The sequence below is a fragment of the Palaemon carinicauda genome, chromosome 27, assembly GCF_036898095.1.
Source record: "Palaemon carinicauda isolate YSFRI2023 chromosome 27, ASM3689809v2, whole genome shotgun sequence".
In the NCBI taxonomy this organism is placed as follows: domain Eukaryota; kingdom Metazoa; phylum Arthropoda; class Malacostraca; order Decapoda; family Palaemonidae; genus Palaemon; species Palaemon carinicauda.
In genome coordinates this window covers 23,920,711-23,933,742 of record NC_090751.1, presented here as the reverse complement: position 1 = coordinate 23,933,742, position 13,032 = coordinate 23,920,711, and the positions used below count along the sequence as shown (strand labels likewise).

The 13,032-nt window shown below is 41.0% G+C and overlaps 1 protein-coding gene across 4 annotated transcripts in view; it reads right to left on the bottom strand.

The window, feature by feature from the left end:
- LOC137620596 (aladin-like) overlaps positions 1-13,032 on the bottom strand; it is a 144,639-nt gene that overhangs the window by 59,895 nt on the left and 71,712 nt on the right. For 2 of the 4 annotated variants that reach the window (XM_068350858.1, XM_068350855.1), the window contains exon 1: positions 12,188-12,291. The exons of 1 other annotated variant lie outside the window; for it this stretch is intronic. The gene's annotated coding sequence lies outside the window, so the exon portion shown is untranslated. Of the gene's footprint in view, positions 1-12,182; positions 12,292-13,032 lie in introns of those variants that run through there. One more of the 4 variants, XM_068350857.1, reaches the window with a different exon arrangement.

The window sequence follows — 13,032 nt, the reverse complement described above, 5'->3', positions numbered from 1 at the left end:
ACACTTTGCGTGTATCACTTTATCACTTTTGATTTTCTGTTTGCACTTATTTCACTGAACTCGAAACTTTAAGTGGTTTGTACCTGAAACACGCAATTCTATCCTTCATTAAAAGTTAGTAATTGCGAAAACAGTATTACAATGTAACAGAAAAACATAATGAAAGATAAATAATTCAGTGGCTGGAAAAGAGATTAAACACTAGATCAAATAAACTACGTTTAAAATCTCTCACCGCATAAAGTCTGAGAACAAGAATAAAACTCTAGAAACGTTTACCTTCTTCCCCTAAAGAGACTAGGGAGAAGAGCAAAAACGATAACAACGTTACCCGCTTGAACGAAACGTTTATCCTCCTCTCTCTCCCTCCGTCTCTATCTCTCTCTCTCTCTCTCTTGACTTAGCACCTGAGAGAAGAGCCCAATTATATATATCGTTAAAACATATTATTGTTAAAGGAAAAAAACTGAAAGGTTTCCCAAATAAAAATTTCCTTTATTAGAAAAGAACCATTTAAGCTAAGAAAGAATGAACAAAACGCTAGAATCGGTTTACTCTTACTGCAACGTGACACCGTGATAGACTCTCTCTCTATCGTAACGATAGAGCGCAAGTTGAACGTTCTGAACGTCAACAACTGCAGAGACAAAACAAAACGTTAGTTCAACTTTGAAAACAGTACAAGACTATCAAAGAAATTCTTTCAAAAACATTAAAATGGCACAATATGTTAACAGGTAAAAACGAAATGACGGGCTCAAAGTTAATTAACTTCGGTTCCAAGAAAAGACCGCCTACTATTAGGAAAGGTCGAATATAAACAAATATAAAAATTAATTTTAATAAGTTTATAATAAAAGGAAGTTAATCAAAGAGGCCTATAAAAGGCGGAGAGATATAAAATAAATCTATAACTTTGTTAAGCAAAATTAAGAGAGACTATACTCTCTTCGACACCAACACTTCCGTCTAAGGGAAGGGTCGGCCATTTAAAAGTGAAAGAGAGTTCATACTCTCTTCGTACCAAAATTAAATCAAAAATTAAATCAAATTAATTCCAAAAACTTGCTAAGCTAATGATATAGCTTCCTGAATAGCGAAGGCTAAACTCTAGAGCAAATACATCACCAAATCGTGAGCAATAACTCCAGAATCAACAGCGTATCCATGTAGGTCTAGCCGGAGGCACGACAGAGGAAAAATGTTATTTTTATTAATAAAATAAATTTTTGAATATACTTACCCGATAATCATGTAGCTGTCAACTCCGTTGCCCGACAGAATTCTATGGAGGGATACGCCAGCTATCACAATACTAGAAGGGGGTGTATTTACCAGCGCCACCTGTGGCCAGGTACTCAAGTACTTCTTGTTGACACCTCCTCAATTATTCCTCGGTCCACTGGTTCTCTATGGGGAGGAAGGGAGGGTCGATTAAATCATGATTATCGGGTAAGTATATTCAAAAATTTATTTTATTAATAAAAATAACATTTTTCAATATTAAACTTACCCGATAATCATGTAGCTGATTCACACCCAGGGGGGTGGGTGAAAACCAGTGTACAAGATTAAAGGATAGCTAAGTATCCCATATTTCATATAATCAGTTATCCACAATAACAATGAAATAATAAGTACCTGGTAAGGAAGTCGACTTGAACCGTTACTCTGCCTTTAATAAGATCGTCTTCCTTACTGAGCGCAGCGTTCCTCTTGGGAGGCTGAATCAACTCAAAGGTGCTAAAGTATACAGGGCTGCAACCCATACTAAAGGACCTCATCACAACCTTTAACCTTGGCGCTTCTCAAGAAAGAATTGACCACCCGCCAAATCAACAAGGATGTGGAAGGCTTCTTAGCCGACCGTACAACCCATAAAAAGTATTCAAGAGAAAGGTTAAAAAGTTATGGGATTATGGGAATGTAGTGGCTGAGCCCTCGCCTACTACTGCATTCGTTGCTACGAATAGACCCAGGGTGTAGCAGTACTCGTAAAGAGACTGGACATCTTTGAGATAGAATGATGCGAACACTGACTTGTTTCTCCAATAGGTTGCATCCATAACACTCTGCAGAGAACGGTTTTGTTTGAAGGCCACTGAAGTAGCCACAGCTCTCACTTCATGTGTCCTTACCTTCAGCAAAGCAAGGTCTTCTTCCTTCAGATGAGAATTTGCTTCTCTAATCAGAAGCCTGATGTAGTAAGAAACTGAGTTCTTAGACATTGGTAGAGAAGGCTACTTGATAGCACACCATAAGGCTTCTGATTGTCCTCGTAATGGTTTTGACCTTTAGATAGTACTTAAGAGCTCTAACTGGGCAAAGTACTCTCTCCAGTTCGTTCCCCACCATGTTGGACAGGCTTGGGATCTCGAACGACTTAGGCCAAGGACGGGAAGGAAGCTCGTTTTTAGCCAAAAAACCGAGCTGTAAGGAACATGTAGCCGTTTCAGATGTGAAACCTATGTTCCTGCTGAAGGCGTGGATCTCACTTACTCTTTTACCTGTTGCTAAGCACACGAGGAAAAGAGTTTTTTAATGTGAGGTCCTTAAAAGAGGCTGATTGGAGCGGTTCAAATCCTGATGACATTAGGAACCTTAGGACCACGTCTAGATTCCAGCCTGGAGTGGACAACCGACGTTCCTTTGAGGTCTCAAAAGACCTAAGGAGGTCCTGTAGATCTTTGTTGGAGGAAAGATCCAAGCCTCTGTGGCGGAAAACCGCTGCCAACAAACTTCTGTAACCCTTGATCGTAGGAGCTGATAGGGAGCTTACGTTCCTTAGATGTAACAGGAAGTCAGCAATCTGGGTTACATTGGTACTGGTTGAGGAAAACTGCATTGGCCTTGCACCAGCTTCGGAAGACTTCCCATAAAGACTGATAGACTCTGAGAGTGGATGTCGTCCTTGCTCTGGCAATCGCTCTGGCTGCCTCCTTCGAAAAGCCTCTAGCTCTTGAGAGTCTTTCGATAGTCTGAAGGCAGTCAGACGAAGAGCGTGGAGGTTGGGTGTACCTTCTTTACGTGAGGTTGACGCAGAAGGTCCACTCTAGGAGGAAGAGTCCTGGGAACGTCGACCAGCCATTGCAGTACCTCAGTGAACCATTCTCTCGCGGGCCAGAGGGGAGCAACCAACGTCAGCCGTGTCCCTTTGTGAGAGGCGAACTTCTGAAGTACCCTGTTGACAATCTTGAACGGCGGGAATGCATACAGGTTGAGATGGGACCAATCCAGCAGAAAGGCATCCACGCGAACTGCTGCTGGGTCTGGAATCGGAGAACAATACAAGAGGAGCCTCTTGGTCATCGAGGTAGCGAATAGATCTATGGTTGGCTGACCCCACAGGGCCCAAAGTCTGCTGCAAACATTCTTGTGAAGGGTCCACTCTGTGGGGAAGACCTGACCCTTCCGGCTGAGGCGATCTGCCATGACATTCATATCGCCCTGAATGAGCCTCGTTACCAGCGTGAGCTTTCGATCTTTTGACCAAATGAGGAGGTCCCTTGCGATCTCGAACAACTTCCTCGAATGAGTCCCTCCCTGCTTGGAGATGTAAGCCAAGGCTGTGGTGTAGTCGGAGTTCACCTCCACCACCTTGTTAAGCTGGAGGGACTTGAAGTTTATCAAGGCCAAATGAACTGCCAACAACTCCTTGCAATAGATGTGAAGTGTCCTTTGCTCCTGATTCCATGTTCCCGAGCATTCCTGTCCGTCCAGTGTCGCACCCCAGCCCGTGTCCGATGCGTCCGAGAAGAGACGGTGGTCGGAGGACTGAACAGCCAATGGTAGACCTTCCTTGAGAAGAATGCTGTTCTTCCACCACGTTAGAGTAGACCTCATCTCTTCGGAAACAGGAACTGAGCCCGTCTCTAGCGTCATGTCCTTTATCCAGTGAGCAGCTAGATGATACTGAAGGGGGCGGAGGTGGAGTCTCCATAACTCGATGAACAGGGCCAGCGATGAAAGTGTCCCTGTTAGACTCATCCACTGCCTGACTAAGCATCGGTTCCTTCTCAGCATGCTCTGGATGCATTCTAGGGCTTGGAAGATCCTTGGGGCCGACGGACAAGTCCGAAAAGCTCGACTCTGAAGATCCATACCCAAGGAGACAATGGTCTGGGATGGAACGAGCTGAGACTCCTCAAAATTGACCAGGAGGCCCAGTTCCTTGGTCAGATCCATAGTCCATTTGAAAATCTCCAGACAGCGACGACTTGAGGGAGCTCTTAAAAGCCAGTCGTCTGACGGAGCCGGACACAAGATCATGATACTGCTGCACAGTCTGTAAACTGTCAATCATGGGCAAGCGAGGAAGTACAGTGACAACCCGAATCTGTCTAGACTGTCTGGGTCGTACAGACAACTCCTTAACGGGTTGCTGAGGTTGCCCACTGCGTCACAACAAGTCCCTTCTGTTGGTTGTTGAACGTCTTCCCCGTGACACATTGACTCCGTAAACAAAAAATCCTCTAACAAGGACTAAGCTTGGACTGCATGTCATGCAACACAGCTCAAGGTCTATGGGAGCAGGTGTGGTAACAGACGGGATTAGCGGCTGAAGTGTAACCATTACCTTCCCTGTAAGCATGTTATGCTTAAATAAAAGTCCATAAGAGGTTATGCAGCTAAAGGCTCCCTCCAAATGACAGAGTCCTCAAGGGAATATCAGAAGGAGGGAGAAAAGAACTTTCTCATCTACAGGGACCTTATCCTAGAAAAGCTAAGTTCTCTGAGTGAGGGTTCACTGGTGCAAAGCAGCAGACTAGAAGGCAACGTTATGAAACTGCTTGACAGTCTAGTGAGTTGGCAACAACCCAAGATGTGTTGAGAAGCATGCGGTAAGGTATGCAGAGCATGATGTATGCAGAGTATGCTGTATGCAGAGCATGCTGTATGTAGAGCATGTTGTATGCAGAGCATGCTGAATGCAGAGCATGCTGTATGCAGAGCATGTTGTATGCAGAGCATGCTGAATGCAGAGCATGCTGAATGCTGAGCATGAAGTAAGTAGAGCCTGCTGTAAGCAGAGCCTGCTGAAAGGAAAGCAGAGCGTGTGCATGGCGTTTAACATTTCTCAGAAATTCCATGACCAGTGCTAGAGTGCTTTATGCATGCTTGCATGGGGTTTAAACCATGGTATGCTGAACAGCAGAGTCAGAACGAGCTGGAACAACAACAGAGGTTTCCTCAACTTGAGGGAAAACCTGAGGTTCAGACTGCATAGGCTGAACAACAGACGGAGCAGAAGGCAGGTGCAAGGGTGAAGGAGGTTGACTCCTAGCAAGAGTTGCACCCAAGGATTGCACCAGCTGAGCGGAGGACGGAGGCGGAGTAGTCCGTTCCTGTGCCTGAGAGATGAGTGGAGCATGAGAAGGTTGAGGCTGCGCAGAACAAGGTAAAGTTCTAGCAAGCTGAGGCTCCTGAGGCGCAAGTGCATGGTGTAGATGAGCTTGCCTAGATGAGGGTTGAACTCGGTGCAGCGCTGGTTGAGCAGACAGACTCACGGAGGGGAGAGGTTGTTGTACCCCAACCGAGAGTTGCACCACTGGTGGAGCAGCAAGGGGAGGAGGAGGAAGAGTGTAACTCTCCTGATCCCAAAGCAAGGGTTGCCTTAAAGAAGGCTGAGGCTGAACAACACTGTGAACAGCAAACTCCGAAAGTGGTTCAACATCGTACGCCTGGCAGATGGTGCTGCGACCAGGCGGAGCAGGTGCAGGCTGGGCGAGCACAGGCGGAGCAGGTGCAGGCTGGGCGAGCACAGGTGCAGCGAGAACAGGTGGAGGGAGTGCAGGAGGTGCAACACTCTCAGCCCGACACTCACGCATCAAGTCCGAAAGCTGTGCTTGCATGGACTGTAGTAGAGTCCACAACATCATACGCCTGGCAGATGGTACTGTGATCAGGCGGAGCGAGTGTAGGAGGAGGGAGTGTAGGCGGAGGCGGAGGAGCAACACTCTCAGCCCGACACTCACTCATCAAGTCCGAAAGCTGTGCTTGCATGGACTGTAGTAGAGTCCACAACATCGTACGCCTGGCAGATGGTACTGTGATCAGGCGGAGCGAGTGTAGGAGGAGGGAGTGTAGGCGGAGGCGGAGGAGCAATACTCTCAGCCCGACACTCACTCATCAAGTCCGAAAGCTGTGCTTGCATGGACTGTAGTAGAGTTCACAACATCGTACGCCTGGCAGATGGTGCTGCGACCAGGCGGAGCAGGTGCAGGCTGGGCGAGCACAGGCGGAGCAGGTGCAGGCTGGGCGAGCACAGGTGCAGCGAGAACAGGTGGAGGGAGTGCAGGCGGTGCAACACTCTCAGCCCGACACTCACGCATCAAGACCGAAAGTTGTGACTGTATGGACTGCAGTAGAGTTAACTTGGGGTCGGCAGACACTAAGTTCTGCTGAGGTAAAGCCTTAACAGCAGAGATCTGTTGTGGCAGAACCTTACTCCTCTTAGTCGGAGTGTAATCAACTGATGACTGAGGAGAGTCAGAGCTAACCCAATGACTGCATTCGGGTTGTGAACTTTAACTTCGTACGTCTGGCATAGGTCTGGACTTAACGTTTAAGAAGTCTTGAGACCTGAGACCAGCGTTACTCTGCCTTTATTTTCTCCCCTAATCTCTTCTGCAGACGAGCAAAATAAGGGCTCAATCGTCTGCGGGTGGGAGTGACGGTCTCGGTAAGACACGCCCACAACCACCGAGAATACTTCTGTGCGCCGATCAAGGCCTGCTGAACCCTTATGCCCTTCGACATTGCTTCTCCCCTGGGCTTGGGAGCTTGCAAGAGGTCCCGGACTGGGAGGACGACTGGCGCGCACAAAAGTACCCTCACGCACTAATCACTTATCACTTTGATTTCTGTTTGCACTTATTTCACTGAACTCGAAACTTTAAGTGGTTTGTACCTGAAATACGCAATTCTATCCTTTCTCAAAGTTAGTAATTGCGAAAACAGAATTACAATGTAACAGAAAAATCTAATGAAAGATAAATCAGTGGTTGGAAAGAGACTAAACACTAGATCACTCTAGAAACGTTTAGTTTCTTCCCCTAAAGAGACTAGGGAGAAGAGCAAAAAAAAACGATAACGACGTTACTCGTACGCCTGGCAGGCTTGAATGAAACGTTTATCCTCTTTCTCCCTCCGTCTCTATCTCTCTCTCTCTCTCTCTCTCTCTTGACTTAGAACCTGAGAGAAGAGCCCAATCATATATATCGTTAAAACATATTATTGTTAAAGGAAAAAAACTGAAAAGTTCCTTTATTAGGATCAAAACCATTAAGTTAAGAAAGAATGAACAAAACGCTAGACACGGTTACTCTTACTGCAACGTGAAACCGTGAACATTCTTTCTCTATCGTAACGATAGAGTGCAAGTTGAACGTTCTGAACGTCAACAACTGCAGAGACAAAACAAAACGTTAGTTCAGCTTTGAAAACAGTACGAGACTGTCAAAGAAAATCTTTCAAACTCTGTGGCGGAAATAGCATAATATGTTAACAGGTAAAACCGAAATGACGGGCTCAAAGTTTATTAACTTCGGTAAAAGACCGCCTACTATTAGGAAGGTCGAATATAAACAAATATAAAAATTAATTTTAATGAGTTTATAATAAAAGGAAGTTAATCGAAGAGGCCTATAAGAGGCGGAGAGATATAAAATAAATCTATAACTTTTGTTAAGCAAAATTAAGAAAGAGAGTCTATACTCTCTTAGACACCAACACTTCCGTCTAAGGGAAGGGTCGGCCATGAAAGGTGAACGAGAGTTCATACTCTCTCGTCACCAAAATTAATCAAATTAATTCCAAAAGCTAACTAAGCTAATATAGAAGTTTTCCAGTAAAGCGACAGCCGAAATCAAAGAGAAATACTTCACCAAAGTCGTGAAAATACTCCAAGAACATAAGCGTATCCCAGAACGTCTTGCCGGAAGCACGACAGAGGAATAATTGAGGAGGTGTCAACAAGAAGTACTTGAGTACCTGGCCACAGGTGGCGCTGGTAAATACACCCCCTTCTAGTATTGTGATAGCTGGCGTATCCCTCCATAGAATTCTGTCGGGCAACGGAGTTGACAGCTACATGATTATCGGGTAAGTTTAATATTGAAAAATTGAGGTGGTGTTGACAAGAAGTACTAGAGTACCTGACCACAGATGGCGCTGTTGTGTACACCCCCACCTGAATAGCGATCGCTGGCGTATCCCGACCATAGATTTCTGTCGGGCAACAGAGTTGACAGCTACATGATTATCGGGTAAGATTAATATTGAAAATTGGGCTAGATGGAGAACCTTACATTAGCTTAGAGGGAGAATTAAGTTAGGTTAGAATTAGGTTAAAAGGAAAACCTTTTAGAATTAGGATAAAAGGAAAACCTTTTAGAATTAGGTTAAAAGGAAAACCTTTTAGAATTAGGTTAAAAGGAAAACCTTTTAGAATTAGGTTAGAGGAAAAATTAAGTAAGGTTAGAATTAGCTTAGAGGGAGAATGAAGTTAGGTAAGAATTAGGTTAGATGGAGAACCTTAAATTAGGTTAGAATTAGGTGAGATGGAGAACCTAAAGTTAGGTTGTAAGTCTGTTTTCCTTTTGAAAAATTGTTTTCTTCACTTGTAATGCCTTGTGTTTCCCAAGTCTATTACTTGAAAACTATGGGTTTCCAACGAATATCTTCATCAGAGAGGTTCAAAGTACAGTACCTATAAACACACCAGAAATAATTTTCATTTTCTTAATTATGGTTATTGTACTATTATGCAATTTTAGACGTGGATCCTTGAAACTAAGGAAAATGCTACATCCTGAATATGGATACCATAATCACATTAGGACTGGATTTTTAAACCTCAAAATAAACTCAAATCTCACAGTGTATGCAATAGGCTGCTTCCTAAGCCAGACTCTACCCTATCATAGTTAGCTTACTTTGGTAGTCTCCTTAACTTATCTACGCTAACATAAGTACTGTATTTAAGTATTTATGGATAAGTTCCCAGTTGTATTTTACAATAGCCCTTCTTTTCCCCCCTTGTTTCAATTCTAATATGACTACTGTCACATAAAGAAAATGTCTCACTGAGGGGAGTTCAATCTCCTTTGAAATCTAGTGTACCTGAAATTTCATCTATTTCTGTAATTGATTGTATTGTTCAATATATACAGTAACTGTTACTCATTTGAAGGTAAAAAAATATCACCAAAATAATGACTAGCAAGGTTGGCATGCACAGCACATACAATACATGTACCACTTGCCAGAACACGGGAGTAGGTGAAGCAGGCCAGCGCAAGGCAAAAACCATTTGAGGTACTGTATATGATATAGATTGTAATTAATATTGATACTAAAATATTGATCCACCAGATGTGTGTGAAACATATCCATGTACCACCTACCAGAACAGAGGAGCAATTATATGTTGAATTTCCAACAAAGCATGTCACAGCAGGCCAAAAGTCATTTGAGGGACTGATAAATTATTGGGGTTAATGACAGCTAAGCCCAACATCTCCCTTATTTTCAAAGCTATCGCAAAATTGTATAGAATAAATACTGTACCTCAGGTAGGTACTTACCAGATAAATATAGATTTGTTTGGGAAAATCATCAAAATTGCCTTAGCTCTTTCCTGACATGCACTTTCTCGCTCCTGAAGTTTCTAGAATTTATTGTAAATGACGTTTTGATCAAACAGCAGACTGCTGAACTAATGAGTAGGCACGGTAGTTTGAAACGACCCAATCGAATCCCACTAGAGCCACAAATCTACCGGAGGGTTTTTTTTATTTCATCAGAATTTAACATTTCCAAAATTTAAATAAAGTACTGGGAGCACCCAGCTAGATAGATGCCCATTCATAGCCGCAATGACATGAAGATGGCAATGTTAAACTCTGAGTGACGAAGTTCGATCTGATACAAGATATTTTTTCTATAACTTGAACGATCTAAAACTGGCGAGGGTTATGAACTTCACCCTATAAAGGGATTTTATAAATAATTTTATGAAACGGCACTCCTAGGCGAATTTTTCGTTATTTTTTCAAAGTGTAGAATTGGTGACGTGCATTACTGTATATGGAAAATTAACTCACAATGGCAAGCCAACGTTACTTTGCCGGTCTCAAAAGTTTGTGCCACAGCAAGATTGGTAAGAAATATAAGAAATTTTCTAAACGATCCAAACTATCTTGTGAAGATGTTTTGTTATATTAGCTTGCTTTGGATACAGTATAGTGCACCACAAAACATGTGCCCATCATTCTCATCCACTAGGAAAAGAAAAAGAAAGTTGTTCCTTCAAGAGAAAATAAGGCAATTATATAATACAGTCATATTTTTCATATTTGCTATCTTGTGTTTTATGCATTTCTGACCATGATTATTGGGGTAAACCCCACCCGTTGATGAGGTTTTGTAACCCCCTTATATATAGACTTCAGAGGGATCCCAATGGGAAACCAGATTTTTTTTGGGGGGCATGCCAAAAATGAGTGATTTGCAGCAATAATAATTGTCAGAAATGGAAAATAAATGCAAGATAACCAGCTGGAAAAATATATAGTTCATGTAAGTGACTGAAAATTAAAGCACCATAATTTTATATAATTCACTAAACGTCCTTCTAATGGTTTTTGCTCTGCCGTGCCTTGCTTTGATCGCAAATAAAAAATCTCACTAATTCTATGTTCTGGCATGCAATACATGTTGAGCTGCTTATCATAAATTAAACAAAGATAATGCAACCCAAAGGGAGAAATGTAGTTTGATGGGACAACCATGAACTTCCATATTACTTGTAAAACCAATTTCCTATATGAAATATGGGTAATTTTGTATTGTATTACAGGGTGAGATTTCGAACAGAAAATAGATGTTTTTCTATAGTAAATAACGTGAATTAACCGAATTTGATGTTCATTTCAATCGGAAACAAACAGATCAACCAATTCGGCTAACTTTAAGTTGCACGGTGTCACTTCTCTTACGAATGTACTGCGAACGATAACATTAGCAACGTTACCAATAATACACAGTGTTACCAACGTTGACGTATAGTACACAGAGTTACCAACGGCACGCTGACATTACTAACGACAGTAATGATAGATATTTCCATACGTATTTTAAATAACTTCTACATATAAGTTTTACTCAATATATAAAAAGTACAATAAGGGCACAGAACCTAACAAACCCACCTAACCTAGCCTAGTAGTATGACAGGTCACAAAATAACATTTGATCTACATCGGACGTTGGCAGCACTGGTTACTGTATTTTTTCATGACACAATCTTTACAACGGCGCCTCCGAAGTTTATCCAGATATACTGTTTTGTATTTTCCTCCGATTATAATAATTTCAAGAAGGTAAAGTATAGAGAAAAAAAGGATAGTTTTACGTTTATATATCGATTCCCCAGTATGTTTTCCCCACCCAAAACCCCGAGTTCCCACTGGGGGTCCACCATTATCAGAGGATATAGATGTATATATATTTCTGAAATTATTCATTTGCGACGGAAACGAGTGTCATTTTCGAAGAGAGCGTAATTTTTTCTATAAGAAACAGTAGTTGTTTTCCTAGGTTACATTGCCCTGTAATACACTACAATGAAACCAATAACTACTTTTTCCGATAGAAAAACATATGCTCTTCGAAAATGACACTCGTTCCATAATGAAGGTGAAATTTGATCAATTCATGTTATTTATTACAGGAAAACACATATTTTTGGTTCGAAATCAGAATCTGTAATACAGTAAAACTTTACCGCCCTATTCTTACCTACATACCTATGTGGGAGGTGGGGGAGCTATAACCGCATTGGTTTCATTGTAGTGAATTCGACCCCTTTAGACTGCCGCACTCTAAGCTTTCTACCCTAAGACTAGGACAACCCTGAGTTTGCTTTCGAACTGGCTTTATTACTGGCAAGGTAACACTAACCGTATTTCGTAAATCTTAAAAAACTAGTTTGATATTATCGTATTTCAGACAGAAATAAACAACGTTCCCATAAGAAAAATTTATTTGACATGTAATAAAAAAAGCTTAGACCCGTCCCAACGAGTTTCCTTCAGCCCATCAAATGTCATAAATAATGACAGGAAATTGAAGTTACAATGTAATTTCTAAAAAAAACATCACAAAGTATATGATAATACTTCACCCGCGTGTAGTTTTCCTTCCGTATCACTCTTCTCTTCTCTTCTACTAATGTCAAGACTCAAGAATTTGAAATGAAAACAAATAAACTTCTTCTTTCGCCTGGAACACGAACTAATGTCATAGTTTAAATTATTTCTTTTCATTTCTTCTCGCTTATATATATATATATATATATATATATATATATATATATATATATATATATATATATATATATATATATATATATGTGTGTGTGTGTGTGTGTGTGTGTGTGTGTGTGTGTTGCGGGTATACACACACATTATATATATATATATATATATATATATATATATATATATATATATATATATATATATATATATATATATATATATATATATATATGTGTGTGTGTGTGTGTGTGTGTGTGTGTGTGTGTGTGTGTGTGTGTGTTGCGGGTATACACACACATTATATATATATATATATATATATATATATATATATATATATATATATATATATATATATATATATATATATATATATATATATATATATATATATATATATATATATGTGTGTGTGTGTGTGTGTGTGTGTGTGTGTGTGTGTGTGTGTGTGTGTGTGTTGCGGGTATACACACACATTATATATATATATATATATATATATATATATATATATATATATATATATATATATATATATATATATATATATATATATATATATATATATATATATATATATATATATATGTATTATGTTGGATATGAAACTGTGACTGCAGGCCTGCCATAATGAAGACAGCTGTGCTGGATAGAGTAGTGTGAAGGGCAATTAAGGAGAATATGTACTGTATAGTCCATGGAGAAGGGA